This window comes from Scomber japonicus, chromosome 3, assembly GCF_027409825.1.
Source record: "Scomber japonicus isolate fScoJap1 chromosome 3, fScoJap1.pri, whole genome shotgun sequence".
Classification (NCBI taxonomy): Eukaryota; Metazoa; Chordata; class Actinopteri; order Scombriformes; family Scombridae; genus Scomber; species Scomber japonicus.
Window position 1 is genome coordinate 26,663,964 of NC_070580.1, and position 25,843 is coordinate 26,689,806.

The following is a 25,843-nucleotide window of genomic DNA, read 5'->3' on the forward strand; positions in this document are numbered from 1 at the left end:
GAGCACACCATCCCCAAATCATGTGAAAACATACTTAATTTTTTATCATAAACGCAATATTTTTTGTCCTGCCTGTGTGTGCGCGTGTGTGTGTGTGTGCGCGCGCGTGTGAGTTTCTTGTAGTAGCGTGACTTTCCTAAACGGTTACAGACAGTAAACTGTCAGTAGAAGCAAACTGGTGCAATTATTCCTGGGCACTGATTGATGATGCAGCGAGCTCCATCTAATACCGAGAGTTCCCTGTACTACACGTCCTAATGCTATGCAGACACACACACACACACACACACACACACACACATTTTGTCAAGTGCAATGAAAATGCATCCAGCAGTAACTTGTTGGAACTGGGCATTTAAGGGCGATACATCAAAATCCCCCTCAAATGCAAACACTTGCAAATCCGACATATTTCATAAATCACCTCAGGAGGCAGAGCTGGTGTGTGTGTGTGTTTGTGTGTGTGTGTGTGTGTGTGTGTGTTGCTTGTGTGCCCGTGAATCCTCCTCTGTTATTCTCCTTCAAGAAGTGACCTCTATTTACCTGTCATACATTGTTACCTCCCCCAACACACACACACAATCACACAGTTACTGCAGTGCAGCATCAAGTCATGGCTGTTCATTCCAGCTGTCTGTATCGTCTGCTCAAAAAGAGTCAGAAGACCACAAAGATCCAGAAGGGAATGTTTGGAAAGTGAAATATTGTAGGAGACATTGGAGTGTAGCTTTAAAATCTGCAGCATTATGGAGACTACTGGATACACCAAAGAAAAGAGCCTCTCCTTTTATTAAACATACAAAAGTGCACACACAAACACACACAGGGTTGAGTATAACGCTAGTAGTAAAAGGTGTAGAGAGGGTGTCTCCACCGAGGCTTTGGCCTTCGGTAGTTGAAGAGCCTCAGAGCGGAACAGATTCAGCTCGGCGCTTTGAGGTTCGGTTGCACTGGGCCCAGCCTTTGAACTGTACATGCGTCCGGCCTCGTTGCTCGGGGTAATTAGCATTTCACCGACATCCATCTTCAAAGGTAGGAGTGAGGTGGGGTGGAGTGGGGTGGGGGGTAGCAAGGAGCATCACACAGGCACATTCATATCAAAAGGGCCCCTGTCCTCTGCGGTGAGGTCTAATGTCACAGTTTAAAAAAGCTGCAGCAGTTAAATGCTGGATGTCCTGGGTGCCCTCGCTAGCCTCGGGTCATTTAACAGGCAAAAGAAGGTTTCAAAGACAGTGTTATCTCTTGTAATAATGTACATGTATTAATATTAGTATTAGTTTTACAATTTGTTTTTTGTCATAATTAGTTGTCAGTGTTTCATAAAACACAACTTTTTTGCTCAAAACTGGTGAAATTTAAATTTCTTCACAAATCCCCCCAAAAATACCAAAACCAGCAATGAATTCATCCTACCAACAAGACTTTCCTATATCTTATTCTTATTCCTCTGTGACGTACTGTAGAGTGCTGTTTTCCAAAAAATTACTAAAAACACATCACTGTTGCACTTTTTTTTTTCATTTTGATGAACACATTTTTTCGAGTCAATTCCACACAAACAATCCTACTGTAAGTATATGCAGGATAGTGAGTCATTTATTTGCAAAAAACTGCAGTGCCCAACTAGTTTAAAAAAAAATGAAACTATGAGGTTTGTGTCTTGTTTATAACACTGTTAGCAATAGCGGTCAATTGTGAAAAGACCTTAAAATTATTTGCGTCAGACCTTAACACGGAAGACCTACAGATTTCTTTTAACCATGAACACAAATGTGCTCAAACCCCTATAAAAATCTAACTTATAAATTTACATATGAGCGAAAGGTTTTGCCATGAAAAATAAATAAATAATAAAAATGTTTTCCCTTTTAACAGCATTTTAATTAAGTTACATTAAATATTTTTGACATAAATTAAAATATCTTCTGCCCCACAAACTTTTAAAAATTGCCTTTTTTCATTTAATTAAGACAATGACTTGATCGATAAATTCAAGTTCAAGTTTTTACTTTATGCGTCCTCTGTTTGTTAAGGAGCCGCCCGATCTGGCGTCTGAGCCCTTGAAGTAATCATTTGACCCGGACAAACTGCACTTTCGAGGTTTCTGTCAGATGTGTACTTAAGTGAAGCTGAAGTGTACTCGTGAGTAGTGTACTTAACACCAGCTGCACATCTGCTGAGCCTCCACGAGAGCCTCATCAGTGGGAATGCAGTGACAGAGGGGCTAAGAGTAGACCACCAGTTGATTATGAGAGAGAAAGGGGGGTTGATGGGATGAATGGGATAACGTGAGGAAAGCAAGATACAAGAATGAGTAAGGGAAAAAAAAAGGTTGGGTTGAGGTTAGGAGAAGGCAGCAGGAGAAAAAAGGATAAGATTAGATGTGAAAGACCCAGAGAATATAATTGTGACATAATATTGTCTCATAGATGTGGCAAGGTTAAGTTAAGGGACAGAACATGGTGTACCATACGTTAGTCATAAACATGACGCACTGCTGAATCCTCCATGTGACATCGAGGACGCTGTCTATTAAAGACTTTACATAACATTTTTTTGGCTGCATATGCATTTATCTTCCCTGAGGCGACATGTTTGTAGAAAGAATTGAATTAAGTGAATCTTGATGTTCTGAATAAACTTGGAATTGTTTCCTCAGTGCGCCTCCTTAAATAATATCTATATAAAAGTACGTACAGAGCTGACTAATACATTTACTATGCTTTCAGTGAATGAATCATTTGGTTTAGGGTATTTTAAAGAGATAACAGCTTATTACAAGTTATCACAGCACAAAATAAATCGTCCTTTTTTACTCATGCAAAATAAAAGTGTAGAGCATTCAATGTACTATGTAACCCGACTGTAGATATGCAAATATATATACACACATATTACCACATTTAGAGCTGCACTAACAATTATTTTCATTATCAATTAATCAATTAGTTGTTTGGTCCATAAAATGTTAGAACATTTAAAAAAAAAATCTTGATCATTGTCCCACAGCCCATGTTAGCAGCCTCAAATTTCTTGCTTTATCCACAACAGACATGACCCAAATGTTACCGTACCAAATAGATCAAATTCTGATAATGAAGCGAGTCATTTCACGAGGGGTGTGTGATGCTCAAAACAATTTAACTTGTGACATAAGCATGTGCCAACAGTGTTTTTGTAGTTACTCATGTTCACCATCTTAATTTAGCATAATAGCATGCTAACATTTGCTAGTTAGGCTGCGTTCACACTGCAAGCCAAAATCCGATTTTTAGCCCATCTAGATTGGAACCGGATGGCTCTTATGAAGTCTGAACAGTCATAAATCACATGAGATCCGATTTTTGCAAACCAGATTGAAAACACCTTTGGAAGGTAGTTTCAAATCGCATTTGGACAATGTGTCTGAGTCTGAAAAGCAACAACCACCTGTCAGATTGGTCATTAATGTGGTCCAGTCTGAACAGAGCCAAAACCGATTTGGACACTTGCTAAAAACAGTGTGGACAGGCAGGCCTAAAAATCAGATTTGAGAAGGAATCAGATTTGAATCAGATTTGCCTGCAGTGTGAACGCAGCCTTAGTGCAACTGAAGGTGATAGGAATGTCTTTAGTTTTGCAGATATTTGGTTTTAAATATGTAAAAGTATGGAAAGCAGAAACATTTAAATTTGGACTTGATGACGTTTCTAGAAGAAACGTTATGGGGTTACTGAAATTCATCCTGAGGTGGATGTGAATGTGGACCAGTTTTCAGTTTACACAGACCAAAGTGGTGGACTGACTGACACTGCCATCCCTAGAGCTGCCACAGCCTTAAAAAACCCCAGAGCAAACAAATGAAAAGACAGATATAGAAAAAAAACAGACACTGTAAAGAATCCAAAGTGTTATCACATGGAGAAAATTAAACAAATCCTTTAATTTAAAGCTATAATCACACACACTGATTTATGAGACCATGATAAAAAATTCACGGTAACCTCATGATGGAGCTGTTATTGTCTCACGCACATGCACATCTTTCGTATCCTCCAATTCATGTTTTATTCAGCTGTGTCTCCTTCCCGTCACTCAGACAGCCTAAGAAGATGTGCTGTGGATAGTCAAGCATGGACATGCCATCACTCAGCACCTAACTTAATCCACAACCATGCACTCACACACACACATAGAATCAAACTCAAGGACACACAAGCCTGCGCACACACTCATACCAGTATAGTCAGATAAAGCCAAACACTCAGTATTCAAAGAGCACGCACGGCCACACGCACACACACAGTCGGATGCTCAGTATTCATAAGGCACGCAGCAGAGAGATGCGAAAGAACTCAGCAGTTACGACAGATCAGTGACAAGCTAAATTTATCACACAGCCCCGCCGAATTACAGATGAGAAAGAAAGTGGCCGAATGGGGAAAAGAGTGACATCCAAAACACGATTAGCACAGCAAAGGTTACCTCATTAAACGAATGATTGTTAAGAGCACAATCGACACGTTCCAACCTTTCTGTGTGACTGACAAGCAAAAAGCATCAACCGCTTTGTGAATGCTGTTCAGTATTTAAAGGCATTTCAACCAAACTTAAAAAAACAAAAATTGTGAATTTAAGGACAAAACCATCCAAATAAAATATTAAAGACTGCTCTTCTGCACATTTTCAAACCAGGACTTTAAGGAAGACGGACTTATTCCAGTAAAAGATGTTTTTACTGGTGGTTACATAACGCTTAGACAACATCTTGACAGTCTGATATTGACTTCAGTCCAGCTGTGTCATCATTGTCCAAAAAAATCTCCATCGATTGTTGGTAGAGTCACTGACCTGCATGTGATTCCCAGCGACAGCAATGACTACCCAAAATGGCGACCTGGTTAACTGCCTCTTGGTGGGAGTCCATTAGCTCTCACTGAGGGAGGCTCTGCCAGTCCTGATGGCTGGAGGCTGGCAGAGGTGGCTTGTCAAAAGCTAGACAATGCACACAACCAAGGAGGACAGGGGGAGATTAGCAGCCTGCTGGCTGGCTTGTATTGAATGCTGCTGCTGCAGCAGCCGCAGGAACATCAGTCACACTGGCAGCCGAGAAGAAACGACTTTGGTATTCATCTGGTGTTTGCTCGTTTTACCTTCACATTTCAATCTAAGACCAACAGCGATGTCAACTGATGAAATAGTGTGGCATTATTTCGTTTTTGTTTGAGAAAACACACATTTGCCTTTAATTAGCAGTATGAAGATAAACACATTCTTTTTTAGTGTTATGATTATTCTATTCAACTAGAAAAAATACATTTGAGGCTTGTATTTTGTTATTACAGTTTCATAGTGAACAGTAACAGGTTATACAGCTTGTTGACTGGTTTTAGACTTCGTCTCTTCTATTTAGGCAGTTATAGAGAGATTATTCTCTGTATTGGTGAACACATGAACGAAGCACCAAATTAAAAAAAACAGACTTTTGATTTGTAAAAGTGTTTTGATTCTTATATTAAAAAACATACATTTGAGGCTTGAATTTGTTATTATAGAGTAGTAGTGAACAGTAAGGGCTTATACTGTACGCTAATGTGAACACGAGTGGTACATGTACCAGAAGCATTGGGGCAAGTTAAACAAACAGGCAGTTTACCTGATCTGTTATACTGTGCAGTTGTTAGAAAACAGCATCTTAATTAAAATGTTCCCTTAAGCAAACTCCAGTTACAAAGCTCCAGAGTTGATGTTTTTCCAAGGTGAAGAATGAACTTTAACGCTTTACTGTTTCTAACATTATAGAGTAGATATTGTATTCAGTCCCTGTGGATGATCTATAAGAGCAGCCAAAGAAGAGTCCAAAGGTCCATCTGATGAGTAACAAGAGAACAGATAATAGACTGGATGACACACAGGTGATGTGAGTGGATATACCAAACACCCATACGCACACATATACACACACGCATATACTGTACTATATATTCTGCTGCTGGATGAACTTTATGTTACAGTTGAACATAACATAACCACTGAAATATAGCCACAGTCATTTTTTAAAGATTTTGATAGCAGTACAAGCGGCATTGTCTTTACAAGAGAGAAAAAAAGGAACAAATTCTTTAACATTCATTCAGGATTCTACTTGTCTTGTCCGTACACTTGGCTCATAAGCCAAGTTATAATGTTTGCAACCTTGCAAAATTTGAGTTGTTCTAGGCGAGACTGTGGGCTCTGCAGAGGGGCAGCATCTTTACAGACAAAAAAACCCAAACAGCAGCAATGTTGTGTTCAAGGAGCTCTTCCGCTTCACTGCTACTAATGATAACCACATGCTTTTGCTTCATTTATTTCAGCCTGTGTGTTTGCAAATACTGAATGCTTCGTTTTTTTTATTGGGCTTGTTTACTTTGTTATCCCTCTCATATGGTAAGATGAGCTAAAAGGCCAATTTCATGCTTCTAAAAATATTTAAGTTTGATGGAAAATAGCAAATATACATTCAGATTTATTTTTGCAATACACAAGATAGTTCAAAAAAAGCTTATCTTACCCTGTTGAGAGTGTAAAATGTGAACCATGGGAGATGGTGAGAGGGAGGGCAGGTGCGAGGAGGATATTCAGGCCGTAATTTGTATGTGTGTGTGTGTGTGTGTGTGTGGACATCTCACAGCTCTATATCTTAAAGACTGTATCTTTTTATTCGGTGTAGATGTAGTGTGGGCTGAAAAGACTGGTGCATTGTGTCTGAGACAGATGGATCTCGATAGCTGCACGACGTCGGCGTCTGCAATGAATAGATCCCCTTTTGTTGATCTCTTCCTCAATTTCTATCTCTGTCCTGCCCCCCCCCCCACACCCCTCCACCACCCCACCCTGAGCTTGTATCCCACACTCCATTTCTCCCTCCGCTGCAGCCATTTTTCTCCTACAACTGTAACAACACTGCAGTCACCCTTTTATGCTTTCTTTCCTTTTTGTGTTTTTTTTTATTATCTCCCTCTCCCACTGAATAATCTGCTATGGTCATAAAGAGAGAAAGGTACGAAGACATTCAGGCTGCAATGAGGGGGGAGAAAAAGAGAGAGAGAAGACGGATTGCCTGCCAGCTCTGTCAGTAAGAAGTATGACTGTGCGGCGTCCCAACAGCTACGATGTAAACAGCTGCATATTTCAAAATGCCCAGCCATGCCCATTTGTCTATATGTGCACAGCACATGCAGCAGTCCTGAGGGATTTCCTCTCTTCCCGAATGAGGGGCTATTCCAGACTTTTCCTAATGGCCTCTTGAGCAACGGAGACCCGAGAGAGAGAAGTTGCGACACAGACACGATGGATGGATGTAGCGATAAAAATGTGACAGCAGACGATCACTTTAAAAAACTTACGGCCGGAAGAGTGCCACGACCCAATGCCGCATTCTGTCTGAAGTTGGGAGTTTACACCGAATCGATCGTAATTCACTCCCCCCGTGTGGTCCAGGAGGAACCCATTTATGTACAAAAATGGTGTTTGTGCTTTTCCCTCAGAACAGCGGCTAATGGACGTTGTTAGTGATTGTGTGTAATTTTGCTTTCCATTGTGACACACAGGTCACAATATATAAAAGTCACACAGTAATAATAGAGGCTTAAAGGTCATTCTAGTGGTTATGTATGTTTACAGTGTATAAAAGTGACATACAGTGTAGATGAACGGACATTAGTTCAGGATGTGGATCCTATCGTTAGCATCGCAAGAAGCCAGCGGCTCGTCAATGAACGAAACAAGGCCTCGTAACAACAAGCAGATCCAAAAAACAGAACATCGACATCGCTACTACACTACCAACACTAGCAGCTCTGAGTGAGTGTAGCCAGTAACATATATAAACTCCAGGTGGGCTCATAGTAGACCCTCATACCCCTTTTCCACCGAGCTGGAGCTGGTGCTGGTTCGGAGCCAGAGCCTGACTAAGCACCGGTTCAGACTGGGGGGCGGGGGCAAACGTTTATTACCCGGCTAGCGGGGCTAACGTTTATTAGCAGACTAGCGGGGCTAACGTTCATTAGCTGACTAGCGTGGCATTTACAGAGAGTTAAAGATTTGTTGATAAAAAGTACTATTTTTATCATTTTTTTGCCAGAGCTGTCGTGTTCTTCTTCTTCTTCTTCTTCGTTTCCAGCAGGCCTTGCGCCATTTTGCTGCCTCTCACTGGTGAATCATGAAAGTGCTTCAAAGGCGCGTGCTGGCTATGTTATACAGTGACGTAATCGTGTGGCTCCTTGCCGGTGGAAAAGCAACAGGTTCATAAGAGGTGCTTGGATTAGCACCAACTGAGCACTGGCTCTAACACTAGCTCTGAACCAGCACTGGCTCCAGCTCGGTGGAAAAGGGGTAATAGTGGTTGAAATGTCATCATGTCCGTGTTGAACCAAGGAAGATTTGGGAACAATTTTGTAGCGTGAAGGTACTCTTTAGTTCTGTAGTTTATTTCTTTATTTTTTTGTTACCCAGCATTGGCAATAATGTATGAGGCAACCTTTACCCTCTGATATTTGTTAAACCCTCAACCTCAATTTAAAATCCAAAATAAGTTACAATCATGAAAACAGCAGACTGCAACATTTTTTAAAATAGCTCCATGATACAAAGAAAACTGCATCACAGATTGATGTGGATGGACAAAGCTCTATTTGAGTGCTGTCTTGTGGTTTTCACTGTTTTAATAAGCAGCTCCATTTGCTGCTCCATTTCTGTCTGACAAGCTGGCGGCTCACAGGGATTATTTCCGACCAAAGGATCCGTAGATGGAGCTGTCCTTGTCTGTACATCAATATCCCCTCTGGACTCTTAATATTATGTTGAAACCAGTGCCAAAGCAATTTAATTCATTTGTCAGTTGACAAAAACTTTGTTTATCAGGCAAAAATGAAAAAATAATGATATAATTTTAGCTTCTGAACTGTGAGGCTTGGCTACTCTTTTCTTTTTTATATAGCTGTAAATAGAGTATCTTTGGGTTTTGGACAAAAGATGTTACTTTGGGCTCTAGAGACAGTAATTTGCAATGTTTCCTAATTTAAACTATTAAATGATTACTCAAAATGGATAGAGGAACCTATAATGAAATAATAATAATAATAATTTGTCACAGACACAGAGCCAATTAATACTTGCGAGAGTGCACAACAGGCTCACACCATGTCCTGCTCTTAATTAAAGTAATTCAGCTTTGTTAATGTTACATGCAGTTTTCGACCTTCGCTGTTCAAAAGTCCGATGAGAGACGGAAGAGTGAAGAACGGGCAAGGACGGATATTAGTCACTGTAAGTGAATTTCCAGGTGTGTGTGTGTGTGTAGGTGTTAGTGAATCTGTGGGATTATACGTGTGTGTTTGCTTAAAGGGGAGTCTGAGAAGGGCAAAGCGGTATCAGTCACTGTCACTAAACACTGCAGTCTCTGGCTCAGGTCCATGCACCCTCAGAGACACACATGGACACACAGAGAGGTGCAGGATGCATAATTCATTGGCGTAATCAAAGGCAGACAAAAGCCACAGTCTTTGAGTCTGTGGGCCCACCAGGATGCAGTCTGACACACACACACACACACACACACACACACACACACACACACACACACACACACACACACACCAGTCTACAGAGGGTACTAGAGAGAGGAAGACAGGGAGGTGAAGAAGAGGAAAAGATGGGGAGTGCGGATAATTTTTCAAACAGCCTCTTCACTTCCATCCTCAGCCTAGAGGCGCTCTTACAACTTCCTCTCTCTTTTTTTAATTTAAAAAAATAGTTCTGTCTAGACCAAGAGGAGGACAGCAGAGTGAAGATAAACTTCCTGAGCTCACTGGCTATAACTTCCTGTTTCATCAGTCTTGTCTTTCTTCCTGAGTACATCCAGAGAAATTAGGTTTGTGTATTGGGAGCTGGTGCTGAGGATCCAAAGTTTAAAAAAATAAAATGTTTTTTGGTGCTGCATACCCCATTAACATTTTATGAAATGCAGGCGACTTGCACCCCATAAGAATTTAATAAGCCACATTTAGCATTGACATTTTACTATACAACAATTCAAGGTGTGCACCAATGCGTTTTAAATTTGCAGAACTATTACCTATTTCTGTGGTAATGTGGTGAAGTGTGTGTGCTGTCGTGCTTCCATGGAGTCTCTCTCTCTCTCTCTCTCTCTCTCTCTCTCTCTCTCTCTCTTGCTCTCTCTCGCTCTCTCAGGACACAGCTGTAAAAAGCTCAGCTTTTAAAGCTTTCATCTCTGTCTAAATCCAAACCCGTGTTCCATTATTTATTTATCTGCCAGAGACTAGAAATATCCGACAAGATCTGCCAGTCTTCGACAAGATGAGCCTCAGCCTTGCGGTGGGTTTCTGGGCAGAGTGGTCACACACAAACAAACACGCACACACACACATACACACTCACAAATAAATGGGTAAATGAGCACACAATTGTTAAAAACTGAGATTTACACACACTGAGGCACATATACTGTACTATCAGTAAATGACTGGGGCCGCGCTCAGCCGTCCAGGTAATGCACCTGTACTGAGGCACCTGATAAATCCCTGAATGCTGAAGTCTTATCTGCTCGAGCCAGATTGGAGAACAAGGCTTCGGCCTTTTTTTTGTGTGTGGCTCTGTCCGCCTGTTTGTGTCTGTGTGTCTGCTCATGACGGCCTCTCTGTCTGCCTGCTGCAGTGCTCCAGTCTGCAGTCCATCTTTCCTGACTCCATTACTGTTCCCGTTCAGGTTGATGGGCTATAAACTTACCTAATAATGGATGATCTCTCACTACCTCCACCTTGTTCTCCTTCCTCCTCCCTCGTTTACTTTAAGATGACGTGTCTTTGTAGTTGACTTTGCTGCAGCACTACTGGCCTCACAAATCACTGTTTAACTTAAAGATACACTAAATGAGTTATAGGAAGTGTAGAAAGGTGACGCTCATAGTGACAAAACATTTTAACATCTTTCAACTTATTGTCGTCGTTTGGTTAGCGACTATCTGGAGAATGTAGCAGATAATTCCCTCAGGATTGTTTGAGACCAAAAAAGAGCTAAAAGGTGAGTGAATATTGGACCCATATTCAGCAGGTCACCATAAACATGACACCAGACGAATGCTAATATTGCTTTGTAACTGCGGGATGTGTTAATAGGCAACTGTTTGCTAATACGTTAGCATATCAACTAACTTAAACAAAAATGATAAATATATGACAGATTTCAATGAGAGACATTTCTTTTTGTGTAGTTACAGGGGACATATTATGCTTTTTGTGATTTTCTGTCACTTTTATACTGTTAGGATGTCGGATATCTGTGTGAAACATGGTGTGAGTTCTAAAACATGAGGTGGATGTAAAAAAGTTTCCCTGCAAGTCAAAAGGTCTAAAAGCTTCTTTTAAGATTTCAAGATTATTCGCACATGCCTACAAGCGGCTGCCCGTTCCGTAGCTTTTGTTCAACGGGTTTTTAATATCCATTCAAATATTTTAGATCAGTTTCCAACTCAAACTTGTACAGATGTTTTTGAGAAGTTTCTATTTTGAGTTAAAAAAACGAGAAAAAAGTGAAATCCTACAACTAAATCAGAAGTATGCTGGATGCAGCTTCAAGAAGCTAACCAATTAAAACAGAGTGCGCTCACCATTACGGGGTCTTAAAGAGACGGGAGCTAAAACAGCCTGTTTCAGACAGAGGCTGAACTGAGGGGCTACATAAAATACCACTATACGTTTTTTTATACTAACTGTAAATCATACAAAGATGATTCAGCGGAGCCCCAGAATAAAAATATAGAGAAATGTGTGTGATATGTCCCCTTTAGGTGAGAAATTTCTAGATCCAGGACCGTCATGGCCTAACAAATCTGGATAATTCAGTTACTTAACAAAAAAATATTTAGCAAATTATGAGGTAGAAAAACAATGTCACGTAGGTGTAAAGTAACGAAACATATCTGTAATCCGCACAGGATCATTATGCAGTGTGAAGTTGAAACTGTTGTTCCTCATGTGCTTTAAGAGTGATTGAATTGTTTGCTTGAATTTTATGACCCTCTCGGCTCATTCATGTTGTTGCGTTGCAAATCAGCTGAATTTATGCTGTTAGTTTCTTGCAAATTAGTCTGATGCTGATTTATCCCCCTCAGCTTATACACCCCACCATGCCAGCTTGCCTTGACTCCCAGAGATGATGGTGAAATGTTTCATTGAAGTTATTTTTGGCGATGTTGCATAATAAGTCTCTCTGTCTGTCTCTTATCATGAAGTGGTGTGATGCTGCGCAGTTGGCAGGCAAGACAGTGCTGAAGCAGTAATTGTGGTGGATCTTAGAGATATTTAAGGAGCTGTCGGTCGGTCGGTCATAAGAATATTAGAAAACTTTTGGCGTTGTGAGAGACAGCTACGGTTACACTGTGAGGTTTATCACACCAACAGAGGCAGAAGGACCATCTGGGATCGTGGAAGTCTTCCCAGTGAGCAAGTCGACCCTGTGAGCCTGAAATCTCATGCTGGTTGGTGGAAATGAGTTATATTTACCTGTCAGCCTCTGTGGTAATATTCTGCATAAACTTAAATCATGGAGATGGAATAAGTTAACATTATGCTGCCTTCAAGGGCATGTGTTAAAATGATCTCACCTGAGCACAAGATACAACATAGTAGACACTGGATGATATGGATAGTCAGGAATTTATACAATCTCAGAGTTACTGAAATGTAAAATAAACAAAAACCTTGTCTGATGATACAAGTCATATATGTATTCTATCATTATTATTTTTAATTGTATTTAAATTAAAATTATATGAGTCATCTAAAGACTTCTATTTACCATTGTTTTCTTCCGAGGTGTTTTAATTTTTGCATTTTTGCATCATTTGTACTCTTAAAAAAAAGAAACAGTGTTAGTATTATTATGGAACCCAACCAGTCTAAATGATTTAGGTCAGATTTCTAGGTTGTGATATTGTTGTTGTTTTTTTGCTAAACATCCAGGATGCCAGAACAATCTCATTTTAGTCAATTTAGCACCAACATGGTGACTGATTATCAAGAATTTTCTGCTTGTTTTTTATTTTTATATTTAGCGGATTTATCTCTTATAATATTGTCACAGTTGCAAACAGGTTTTTTAAGTATAAAAAAGGATGTAGCAGAACCAGATTTTTATTCCACACATTGTTCTTCTTTGTCAAAAACCTGGCGCCTACATTATCCACAGTATAACTCGTCCTCTGACTTTGGAGATTCAGGTATGTTATGCTAGTAGCTGCTAATGTAACCTCAAATCAACAGCCTGAAGCAGAGATGAGGCTACAGGTGTCACTTTTTTCTAACTCCACACTGCCAGATGTCTCTTTTTTACATTTTCAAACTAGTTTTCAGCCCCAGCAAACACTGACCTTGTACTGTAATTTATCAGTTTTTGTGCAGCTCCCCCTGAAGCCACAAATGGCTTCCATGTAAAGTAAAGACCTGTAAAGAGATTTGAAATCAGAGTTCCCCATTTACTCTAATTTCCTTTAACTTCTCACTGTTCTACTCTGTTCATTTTACTCCTTACTCTATTTGACCGGACATTCACCCCAATCTATTAGATTCTGTGTCCACAGCCTCGCCTGTTGACTTTGTCATTAGTTTGGAGGAGAGGCGCCATTAGGAGAAAAGACTTGAGGGGGTGAGAAAAAAGGCAAAAAGGACAGAAGTGAGAAGGAGAAAGTAGAGAGAGGTGTTTTGAGAGAAGACTGAAGAGACCACAGGGATGTGGTATCACACCTGGAGGGAGAAGACCAGAGAATGGGAAAAAAAAAAAAAATGAGGAGAGGTGCTGAGAGAGGAGAGGAGGACGTGCCAAACCCATCCCACTCCACCTCCACCCCCCTCCTCCACTCTCCCTGTTGTCCTCTGGGCTTTGGCTAGATTGCTTTCTCTGTGACTGAAGAGGAGGTGGTAAAGGATGGAGAATGCGGCCGCAGCCAGGGGGGGAGGGGTCGGTCAGCGGAAATGTTAATTTGCACCACGTTTCACACCTCCAGCATTCCATCAGAGGAGCCAGAGGGCTGCAGAACTGGCGAGATGATAGCCTTGTCACCTTCGATCAGACCCAGCGATCGCATAAAGCATCCCTGCCATCTATAAAACTTTGCTGCAGACGATTGGATACCCCTCCCCTCCCACCGCCCACCTTCTCCCTCTTCTAACACCCCCCCGCGTCCCCCGCCCCGTCCTCTCTATCTCTTTCACTCATACTCAGCCAAGATACCTCTCTCACCCTGTCACAGGCTGCTGAACCCTCTTATAGGAGCCCCTTGTCCAAAAATGTGCCAAATGTAATAAAAGTGTGATAGCGCTTGGCTCCACGTCCGGACCTGGCACCAGAGCACCGAGAAGGAAATTATGTTTCCGAGTTAAATTGGTTTCCTGGCATGTGATAAGTTGGGGTGAATTTTTAATCCATGACCTCATGAGAATATGTCAATCTCCCAGCTGCTATCGTTTCTCTTGTCCCCGCCACCCCCTCCTCCCTCCTCCAACCCTGTGTCTTTCTTCTGGCTTACGCTGTTCTTAAAAAAGCAAAAAGATAGCAGGTGTAGGACACCTTTGCTTCACAGCCAATTACCTCACCAGTGTATAATCCTACCCAACCTCACCTCTCTTCCCACTCAATCCTTTTCCCTCCCTGCCGCTCTCACTCCCTCACCTCCACCCACGCGATTCTTCTTCTTTTTTTTCTCCTTCTTTTTTTCATCTTTTCCCTTCATCCCTGCAGCCCTGTTAGGCTCTGTGGCTCACCAATTACAGCAGCAGTAGGCATCTAGCTAAAGTTACTCCCACAGGCATGCAGGAGGCACGCAGCTGACTGACATGACACAGGGTGTTCTCCCATAGCCAGCCCACCACCTGAGGGAGTCTGATAGCCGGGGCTCCATCAGGGCTCAGTGTAGTTGGCTTTACATGGCTAGCCATTCGCTGCACCTCATACCAGGCGGCGCGCTGCCTGCCTGACACTTTTCTTGTCAAGTTAACATCCTGAAAGGATTGTGGAGGGGCAAACAAGCCGAGGTATGGCTGTGCAGAGTTGTCAGGCTTTGGTTTAAAAGTTTAAAAGCTAATGTACTGGCGCGTAAGTAAATTTGAGTGTGAAATGGAGAAATGTGAGCTCCTGAGAGGAGAGTGCTGAGTGTTTCTGTGTGTGTGATAGTTATTCCCCCTGAATGCAACAGAGTAAAGTTTATCTTGAGGGCATTTTTTAAGGCCATAAATCTATTATCTAAAATGATTATTTTACAGTGTAGCAGTGACTGTCTTACATGCCTGCGAGCTCTCTATTTTCTGTTATCTGATGTTTAGAAATTCAAAACACTTAAGCGAGGGTATGTTTTCTAATCTGTGTTTTTGTGTCAAATGGAAGAAGATTCTTATCTTTCAAAATGTAAGCACAAGAGATTATTGAACAATGTGATAATATGAAAACAGAAGCATGGGAATAAATTGAATTCTGTCATCGAGTGATAAGAATTTATGAAAAAAAAAAAGTTGTCATGATATACAGCGAATAAAAAGAATATCAGTCGGCCTTTTCTCTGCATCACGTCAAAGTTGAGTCTGGCAGTTGTCACCTCACTGCAACATCTGTGTATCTTCGTCTGTCAAGAGTTTCCTCCAGCAGGCCGCTCATCTCAGAGATTAACAAATAAAGAAAGCAGGGATGGCTTAGTTTTATTTGTCTGTCAGTCTCCTCCTGCATGTAGTCGCCTCCTATGCCTGATGTCAGATGGAGAGGGTGCTGCTGGGAAGGCGTTGCAGGGCCCTGCCATTAAACAAAAATTAATCTTGACGTCCACGGCTCGAGGCGAGGCAGCAGCGGCAAGGGGGGAAATTGTACCAAACCTTCCCCATTCATCATCAGATATCAGACAGTGACACTGAGGCCTGGACAACACGCTTAGAGCAGCTCTCATGTACATGCACAGGCATCCTCTCTCCCCCCCCCTTGCTCTCGGCCAATGAGCTGTCGCTTGCTCAGGAGCCAATCGGGAGTGAGGATCTCTGCCGGAGATGTCGAGGGGCTGGAGAGAAGCGACTGTGTCAAAGTCGTACCCTGTGAGGCAAGGCTGCATTAAAATTCATACCGAGCTGAAGCGCCAGCCTGAATACTGATAAGAGCACAGGTCCCGTCCTGCAGTGCTAGTGACAGGAGGAGGAAAAAAAAGAAGGAGGGGGGGCATTTTTACGTTGGCATCTGCACTTGTGTTCCTGACAGAAATATAACCATAAAAATTCATCGCGGGGTGAGAGTAGCAGCAGCAGGCTGAAAGAAGAAGAATAAGGAGAGTCAGATAGGGGAGAGTGGGTGACAGAAAGAGAAAACACAAAGCGTGAGATCCCGTTATACAAGGCTGTTGTGTGTCTGATGTGTTGCTGGAGCCATGATAGCAGCTGGAAGGAGGAGAGAGTGAGAGAATATCTATTTATGACAGTGTGTGTGTGTGTGGGCAGATGTGGGCATGTAGCCGTATGCTGTTGCTATTTTTTCCTCCGTACATCATGTTTGTGCTTCTGAAAGTGTGTAAATCACTTATAAATGCAGTATTAAAAACAGTAGCCGAAATTCTTACTTCTTCTTACCTTTGTTATACCTTTGTTATAAATAGATGTCTGCAGCTGATGGATAACATGATCAAACACGCTATCTGTGAATACATGTCTGTAGCTGATTTACACAAGTCATAGCACAGAAAACACTTGACAGTATTTAAAAGTAGGTTTTCATGCTGATGGGAGGGAGTGCATTAGGTTTTAATTCATTTGAAAAGGTGGATCCCATTCATAGGTCTGTGCCATGATGCCATGCCATTGATAGTGATAATATGATCATATTCAGGCTTGTCAAGCAGTCTTTTTTTTTTTTTTTTTTTTTTTTACAGTAGGTGAATAATTTCACAATGCATATGTTCATGGTCACACCAAACCAAGCTGATGATCTAAACACCTCAACATCAGTAGCTAACTAGAGCTAGAGTTGAATGAGACTTATTAACACTATATAACATTCAGGTACAATAATGAACACGACAATTGTGTTTAAAAGGCTTTAAAGTTAGGACTCACTGTTTTTACTGACACTATTTACATTATTTTTAGCTTTTGACTAATGATAATTTTTACTAATAATAGCAAAGAACAATAAGCAAGAATTAAAATACTCAGAAATGTGACTTTTGTTTATAAACTATATGTTTAAAGCTAATTAGGAACAGACTAGATTTAACAATTTCTAAATCTCAATTTACAATCTCAAATATTTGAATGGGCATGACCCCTCCATTCATGACATTATGTTATTGTTTTATAAATGTATGTTCCCCAATTTAAGTCAAAGCACATTGTGATTAAAAGTTAACAAAATAAGTTAATTAAATTTTTTACATCTTTGAAGAGGTAACTACGTATTGGCTGAACAAACACCAATTTGACTAGTTCAGAGCAAATTTCAGTCTCAGGTTGTTTTTTAGGTTGCATTTTTAAACGCCAAACATTCACTCTTTCTTCTGAATTGATTGTTTACTGATCGTCATAATCTTCTACGACTGTAAACAGAATTTACCAGAAACAGTTAATTGAGAGAATGATCGTCAAATTAAACAATAATGGAAATAATTGTTAGCCCTAAACTAGACTAGACTATTCTATTTTTGTGATTTTGCATACATTTGTCCCATTGTAATAAAATATTGAGTATGGGATCAGCCAGCTCAGCAAAAGCATTTACTTTTGCTTGATTCAGTCCAAAGTTCAACATCCCAGTGCCTCTGTGATCTGTATATTATTATCCTGCCTTGTAACCAAAAGCTTTTTACATGTAGGTCGATTTTAGGCAAACTAATTTTTTCTCCAGAATTGTACATGGATATGTGTTGGTACATGGATGGTAATACACTGTCAATCCTGATTTGACTGGAATTTAGATTAAAGTGACCTTAATCCTTCACCTGACTCCACCCAATATTCCCCCTCTATGTCAGCAAGCACGGAGCGAGGAGGAGAGAGGAGGAGAGGGGGAGAGGGGGGAGAGACCTCTGGCCTTGATTGCCAAACATGAATTAATGTATTACTGCGGTGACGTTTGGAGGAGACAAGAGAATTAGCGAGTGAACTCATGACCTGCTTGCGTTTGGCGATGTACCAAGGAACAATAGAGGGGAATGCAGCCAGAAACAAAATCCAACTTTGTTTACTTGTTTGTTTCCATCCCAATAATTACATTTAAAATCTTTCACTCTTCCACCAGATCAGAGCATTTCTCTCTCTGGATGCAAATTAAATGTCTCTGCAAGCTCATGTGCTCACTGTTTACGCCAGTATGAGTCTGACTCACAGCCAAAAGGGAAATTCTGTACTTACTTTTATAGATAAAGTACCCGTGAATACATTTTGAATATGTTAAAAAAAAAAAAGCCTAATTTTTCAACAGCACAAGAGTGATTACCGGATTTCATGTGTCCCTATTTTCTCCAAAAATGGCTGAAATCCAGCTATCGCTGCCCAGACTGAGATTAATTGGCCGCCACCATACTTCTGCTGCTGTACAACACCGTTAAGACACACACACACACACACACACACACACACACACACACACACAAACACACCAAGTCAACAAGTGGTCCCTAAGTCTCTGTTGAGTCAGCTCCTCAAATATCAACATCTAGCACTTTGGCTTTTCCCCTTGAAGTCGGTCCTCGGGGAGCAAGAGCAGTATGGCAGTGTGTCACAGAGCAGGACGAGAGAGAGCACAACAGAATGCGAGAGAGAGAGAGGGAGGGAGGGAGCAGTAATTGTGACTGTCAACACCTCACCACCACTGTACAAGGAGGATCAATAACACAAAGTCAAATAGTTCTCACCAAGTAATCCTCTGTGGCCCTGTTCAAAGATCTGCTGGAAAACTGTGAACTGTCCGAGCGAGAGCAGCATGGACCAGACCTCCACTCATCACTGTGAAAGTTTTATTTGTGCTCAAACACAGCTGGAGTTCATACTGACTGAGAGCAGACTTTCAGAATTTGTTAATACACTTTAGTGGAGCAGCAGTCACATACTGATATACTGCAGTATTTCAATACAATTTATAAAGGATTACTTTCTGACTGTAGACACAGAGCTCTATACATAATGTGGCATCATACTTATATTATGAATTATGATTTTTGCTGGTTGTTTATTTACTGATCTACATGGGAGCGGACCCAAAAATTCCTGAAGCCATTGATACCAGAAGAGTAAGGTGTTAGGTAGCGTATGAAAAGGGACAGGATTAGTCACAGTGGAAGATCCAGGAAGAAATGCCAAAGGCTTTGGACACGGTGACAGAAGATGACAGAATATGTGTGTTTTGGAAAAGTGTATCACATCTCAAGGAGGTATCTTTGAAAATGGTTAAAGAGGTACTACTGATAGATTTCTAATTATACTTTTTATAACAACTCTAGTCATTTTTAGCCCCCCCCCCCCTTCTTTATATAGATCATGCTAATCTCACACCAAATGCACAACATGTATTTTTTGGCAGGATATACTGTATGATGTAGAGCTTTACAGGAAGTATTGCCATGCTGTGCTACAGGCTATATAAGAAAGTACACAAACAAACATTTTAATTTTAAGACCTGGTTTCCTCTTTCTAAAGTCCCGATTGAATCAAAAAGAATAGTTACATAACTTTGAGAATTCAGAGATTGACAAAATGTGTTGAATAAGTGAAATTGCCACCATCCTAACCTCTGACTCTGATGTCAATTAGGACGGCAACTAACATCAATAATTCCCAGAGCTCAAGGTGACATCTTCTGATTGCTTGTTTTCTCCAATCAATAATCCAAAACTCAACATATATATCCTATTAACAATGATACCATATATAAAACAGAGAAAATAAGCAAATCCTCATATTTAAATATATATAGTATTATAATATATAATATTAAAATAATGTATTCCGAAACCACAAAATAGTTAAATTGATGATCAATTCTGTTTATTGACTAATTCATCAGTGTCAGTATATGGATTGACATTGTGAAAGTCAGTGTATTTGGGGGTCGTTAGTTGTATTTTTGCATAGAATCAGGGCAATGTGCACTGCTATGGTTCGTACAGAGAGTGTAACCACAGTCAACATTGAAATAATGACCTCCTATGCAATAAACAAGGTCCCCCATGCAAGTGATTTTAACCATTAACAATATAATGAGCACAGATAGCACAGTATGTATCCATATGATATAAAACCTTCTTAAACCAGTGTGAGTATCAGGAGTTTTAATACATGCACATTAAAATAAGCTGCTAATGTAAAACATCTACTACAACAAACTGAGAAAGGAGTGTGGATTCAGTGTTTTTGTTTTGTGGAGGATTTAGAAGACGATCACATGCTCAGTGAGCAGCAAAGCTCTGGATTTTGACCATAGATAGGGAACGGCTTTGATAGTGAGAGCCATTGTTGGATGGATCCCATCAGATTGAAGGAGGATAAGCTGCTTGGGGGGATGCGGTCAGAGCAAAAACTCTTTTGGGTGCTGTCATTTTTCCAAAAAGGGGGTGTCCATCATTGCTTTGATGATGGAGTTTTAATTACTAGATGATGAGGAGAAATGGACTGTGAACACATCAGCGATAGGATAGAGGAGTTGTCTTTTGGGCATTAGCCTTTCAGGTATACAACTGTGTGTGTGTGTGTGTGTGTGTGTGTGTGTGTGTGTGTGTGTGTGTGTGTGTGTGTGTGTGTGTGTGTGTGTGTGTGTGTGTGTGTGTGTGTGTGTGTGTGTGTGTGTATGCTCAACAAGATCACTGGTCCCTGTGATCCTTTAAGAAGTGCTCTTTTTGTGTTCACACATGAATAACTATGTGAACGAGCGTGTTGTGTTCATGTGCTTTGATCAGTTAAGCACCACACGCTCACTAATCGCCTTCAGTACATAATAAACACTCTATAGGATGATCTACAGTAAAAAGACATCAAGACACTCCATGGCTGACAGGTCTGCTGTTAAAGTATAGTAATTTACACATCTAAAAAAGGCAACTCATTGCATTGGATTAGATTAGATTAAACTTAATTGTCATAGCACATAGTACAAATACTGAGGTAACAAAATGGAGTTAGGCATCTAACCCAGGGATGTCTAAACTATCCCATAATATAATGTCTAATGTGGCGGCAGGTTTTCATTCCAACCAAGCAGGAGCACACCAGGCTCACTTAATCAACTGGTCTTCAGAAAGTTGATTGGTCAAATCATGTGTGTTGGACACTGCAGACACATTATGGCCCTTTATGGAATTGTTTGAACATACCTGATCTAACCGGAAGTGCAAAATAGACCCAAGAAAGTACACAAGTTACAGACATTATGTACAGAATACTGGTGTTAAACATATACATGCACAAAAGTAAAAGACCTTACTTAACAGTGCATATGAGTTGTTAAACATATACAGAATAACAGAATATTCTTTATGCAGTTGGGTGATTATTGTGAGAGCAGAACTTTAGTTCAGGCAGAGCACTGAAGTCAAGTTTGTATTAAATAAATGGAATCAGTTTTTATTAATGCTTCACTATCGCTGGCTGATCCAATTGACAAGTATCGACCAATCATATTCATTTAGGTGTACAGTGCGGACATTAAAACCTGTCACTTGCCATCAGTCTGCTGCTAGTTGCTATTAATTAAATAGCTAATAATGCCTCATTATCTCAATTAAATGTACTGAAACTAATGTAAATGTGGCACAACAAAGCCAGTAAAAACTTAATTCTGGACTCTGCACAATATATTATCATCTCATGTTACATAAAACAGGAGAACTATAACGACCATCATGAGTTTACTGTATTTGTGAAGATTACAACAGTATTTTTGAATGGTGATTTTAAATATGGGTCAAATTTAGCCTGAAACACTCTATGTCCTCTAATGTGTATCAGCTGCTGCACAAAAATAAATAAAAGTTGAAATATTTCCACTCTTAGATATTCTGGGTCACTTTAAGACAACTGGCTAAAAATGGGCTTCAGGCTAAAAAAATGGGTCAAATTTGATCTGAGCAGTATTAAAGGGCTAAAGATTGGAGCTCTTCCCCCAAAATCTAACTGCGTAAATGCTGTAAAAGGTCAATTCCTTGATTTAACTGCACTTTGGTTTCCTCCTTGTGGGAAACTTAAACTGAGTGTGCCACTACAGTATATATGGTGCGTAGATTTCAGGCTGCAACAATTAAATCCATTATCATTTAATGTGTCAATTTTTTTTTTCTATCATAGACACCCTGAGGAAACTGAGCTGTTATGCGTTGGTGGACCTCTATAATGTTACTAGCCCATATTTATTGGAGACTTTTTTTATATTTAACCATCCACTTCAGTGCCTGGAATTATATTTTATTTATGCCATTCACCAGAGATGGATGAAGGCATATTTGTTCTCCTCTTTGAAATTATATTTTTTTCAATTAACTGATTCATTGTTTCGTCTATAAAATATCAATGAAAATAATGAAAAAGAGCCCAGAGGAGACATGTCAAAATGTCTTGTTTTACCCAACAACCAGCCCCAAAATGTGAATGTATTTTATATCCAATTATAAAACATAAGAGAAGCAGCAAATGCTCAAATTTAAGAAGATGGAAGTAGTTATTAATTAGTACATACTGTTTATATTTCCATCTGTTCGTCTGTTTATCTCATCTATTCTGTGTACAACAAGCCTGATATTATTAATCTCCACTGATGCATGTAGCACTCTTTTCTTTTTTTTTTATAGATGCGTTATCATCCTCACGTGCTCTCAGAGGTAAAAATAGTTAAAAAAACAACTAGATAATCCACATGTTCTGAAAACCCTCTGTAGGATGCTCTAGCATCCCTTTTTAAACCACGGTATATGTTTTAACCTGCAGGTCAAATTGAACTGAACCTTAAGTGCAGCAGAAGCTTTTACATTTTGCGGCCGGAGACATAAGTGTGTCTCTTTCGTTCCCTCTCCTTCTTTTCCTTCTGCGGGTTCCCATTTCAGATCTGGTGGCCTCATCTTTGTGTGTCTGAGCTCATATCGCTCTTCCTGTCACTATTCGCTCTCTTCCCATCTATCTGTGTCTCTCTCCATCTTCTCATCTGTGCACCCTCCTCCTTCTCTTTGTGTTACCTTCTCCTCCGCCTGCTTCTTTTCTGTCTTTCTGTGCTCCTTTTTTTTTTTTCATGGCCCAAATGTTCCCTGCACTGACCCTTTCTCAGCGTCCCCGTCTGAGTGGCCCTATTGCTCTGTCTCTGTAGAGCAGCGTGCCGGCTGTTAGCGATGCCCCGACGTCATGGCACATGGCTGCGGCATCCATTGGCTATAAATAACTTGGTCTCGCAGTACTCGGTCCAAGACAGGACTGAGAGCCAGAGGGAGAGCAATCTGCTGTCCCCCTCAAGAGACGCTTGAAGGGGAAGGCGCAAATAAGACAGCTTACAGCGCGCCGCCTTCGCCACCGAGACCTTCGTTGTACTTGGCGAATAAAGTGATTTCAGAATTTAATTATTTTTCTAGACAAGAGCAAACGTCTGGTCAGGAAGCAGTTTAAGTATTAAGACTGATCAAAGGTTAAGGCTCTAAACAATGAGATGCAAAAGCTGGGCTAACAAGACAACAACAGATGTGTTTTCATCGTTGTGTTGCATAGTTTTGTTAAATCCCCTTTTTTAAATCCTCCATAGCTTGTTGGTCACTTTGATTGACAGTGAACCATCCTTTTCTTACACTTCTCTGTCTACAGTACAGGTTGATTTATACTTCTGCACTCACTATCACAGCACTGCTTTAACACAATGTGGATTCATTGAAATAAGTACTTCTAGTATTTACCACAATATTAACATATTCTTCTTCTCTGTCTGATAAAAACCTGGAGTGGTGGTCTAGATTACAGACGGCTAATTCATGACTGAAAGAACATTATTGACTGTTTTTTCGACCTGCTCAATGTTAACAGAAACCCTATAGCAAGCAGACAATGATGAATTATGGTTCTGGTAGCTTCCATGTGACACACTAAAATATCTTTTATTATTATTTTTATTATTGGTAGTATTATTGTTTAGTACTGTATTTTGTATCCAAGACAACTTTACTTCTGGGACAATGAAATCTTATCTTATTTCATCTTATCTCAAGGTCACATTTTTGAAGAGGTCCCCCCTGTACACAAACCCACAACACACATCCTTGAATCCTTGAATCCTTGAATAATGAAGCTGTTATAATCCTAGCAGCAGCACAGGAAAAGGTATTCTCCACCTCAGCTATTTGAGTGAAAACCTGCAGTTCTGAATTAACCATTTTCACAAATTAATGAAGCTATGGCTTGTGACTATTACTCAAGACTTATTGTAACTACTGAGCAATACATTATTTCATTAGCTGGAAGACTCTCACCAGAAAGCCAAAAAGATGCTACAAAAATAGTTTGCACCATCAACAGCTCATTATTTCTTTTCTCTCTCTTTTTTGTCCAGGTGATATTTCTTTAACTCTTCAGGCCCCAATGTTTTAGATGGTTAAAACCCTCCTTGGTGGGGAGGTTAGGGTATGAGTGGAATAATCACACTGCAGGAATGAATCAGCCAGTGTCTGATGTTGTTGGTAATCCATTTCCAAACGTCAAATGGAAATCATTGAGGCTGTCGGCTATCTTGTACAACCAATGCCAAATCAATAACTCTCCCAGGAGTCGGACGCTGATAATGTTTGTTTTGGACTTTTGGCAATGTGACTATGGAAGCAAATAGGGGTCGTTAATACTTTGAGTGAATGTGTAAAATGTTTTTGTAGAAATATTTTGTGTGTGTGTATAATTTAAAATTTGTGCAGGGATTTTTTCAACAGTGAAGTTTTAAAAAGTCTGAGAGATGGTTACAAAGATACAAGCTACAAAATAGAAGTTATGAGTATGAAATTTGACCCTGTTTTTACAGCGACAGGTCGAGGATTTTACAGCAGACTGCAAACCAAGTTGATGTGGATCATCTATCCTTCTGGATCAAAATGATGGCATCTTAGATCCTGATAACACTCATATCTGAAATATGAGAACAATAATTCATGTCTACTAACAAATGGGTGTTATTATCACACAAACCTGCCGAAATGTCCACTCTCATGGAGGTATTCAGCAACACAAGAGAAAACTGGATATTACTCCTATTAGAAAGATATTAGAAATAAAACTACATTATCAATGAAAGGAAAACACATTATAGTATACATTATATAATATACAGTAACATTGACTGCTGATGCATACAGTAGCTACAGCTAGCTTGCTCAGGGCGTTTTTTCTCAGGCACATGTTTAAATGGTTATCCTAGCATGGCTTACATTATTAAATCATGCTAAAGCAGAGAAACCGTATGTAATAAAGGCCGAGCGATTGGTTTGCCTTCAGCTTGAAAAGTTCCTCGTCCATGTTGATGCTGCTACTTTGGTAACGCTAGTGGACAACATCCTAAAGCTTCCTTACTGTTCTACTCTGGGCACATAAAGCAGCCTTCCTGAACTTGAAAATATGCATTTGGACAACCGTGTTGCCTTAGAATAACAGCAAAGTTACTGCAGGCTAAAGCAGGCAAGGCACAGCACATTAAATGTTTACAGACACGCAGGGGGAAGAATGCAACGGGACCATCTGCCCTCTGATTGGACAGATTGAACATGGGATTCAACCTTTAAAACAGGGTCAAAATTTGCATACATATGTAGGAAATGTGTGCTTCCATCGCTCAGACTTAACT

General features: G+C 40.3%; 1 protein-coding gene across 1 annotated transcript in view; it reads left to right on the plus strand.

Moving 5' to 3' along the window:
• Nucleotides 1–25,843, plus strand: part of slc12a5a (solute carrier family 12 member 5a) — a 167,283-nt gene that overhangs the window by 89,883 nt on the left and 51,557 nt on the right. The gene's annotated exons all lie outside the window — the stretch shown is intronic.